Source organism: Bison bison, unplaced genomic scaffold, assembly GCF_000754665.1.
Source record: "Bison bison bison isolate TAMUID 2011002044 unplaced genomic scaffold, Bison_UMD1.0 scf7180017862837, whole genome shotgun sequence".
Taxonomy (NCBI): Eukaryota; Metazoa; Chordata; class Mammalia; order Artiodactyla; family Bovidae; genus Bison; species Bison bison.
The window spans coordinates 4,017-4,360 of NW_011493409.1; positions in this window are offsets into that span (position 1 = coordinate 4,017).

Below are 344 nucleotides of genomic sequence, written 5' to 3' on the forward strand. Positions count from 1 at the left end.
GTGCCTGTGAGCCTGGCCCTGGGCCGCTGGGGGCGGGGCCAGGGAGGACAGCCGGGAGAGGCGGCCAGGTGCGGGCTGCACACTTTCTCAGGGCCCAGTGGCTGCAGGGGTGGGTCTGGGGCGGTGAACATGCCCAGCTGCCGGACTGGCGAGGCTGGAATCTGAGGCCGTTCTGCATGGCCTTTGGCTCTAGGATACAGAGATTCCTGGCACCAGGCTCATCCTGGGGGGCGGGGGTGGGTAGGGAGGGCAGGGGCACTTCAACAAGCCGAGCTGCAGGCCCTGGCAGGGCTGGCTGAGGGGGCTCACGGGCTCAGGTGCCCCAGCCCCTCTGCATCCCGGGC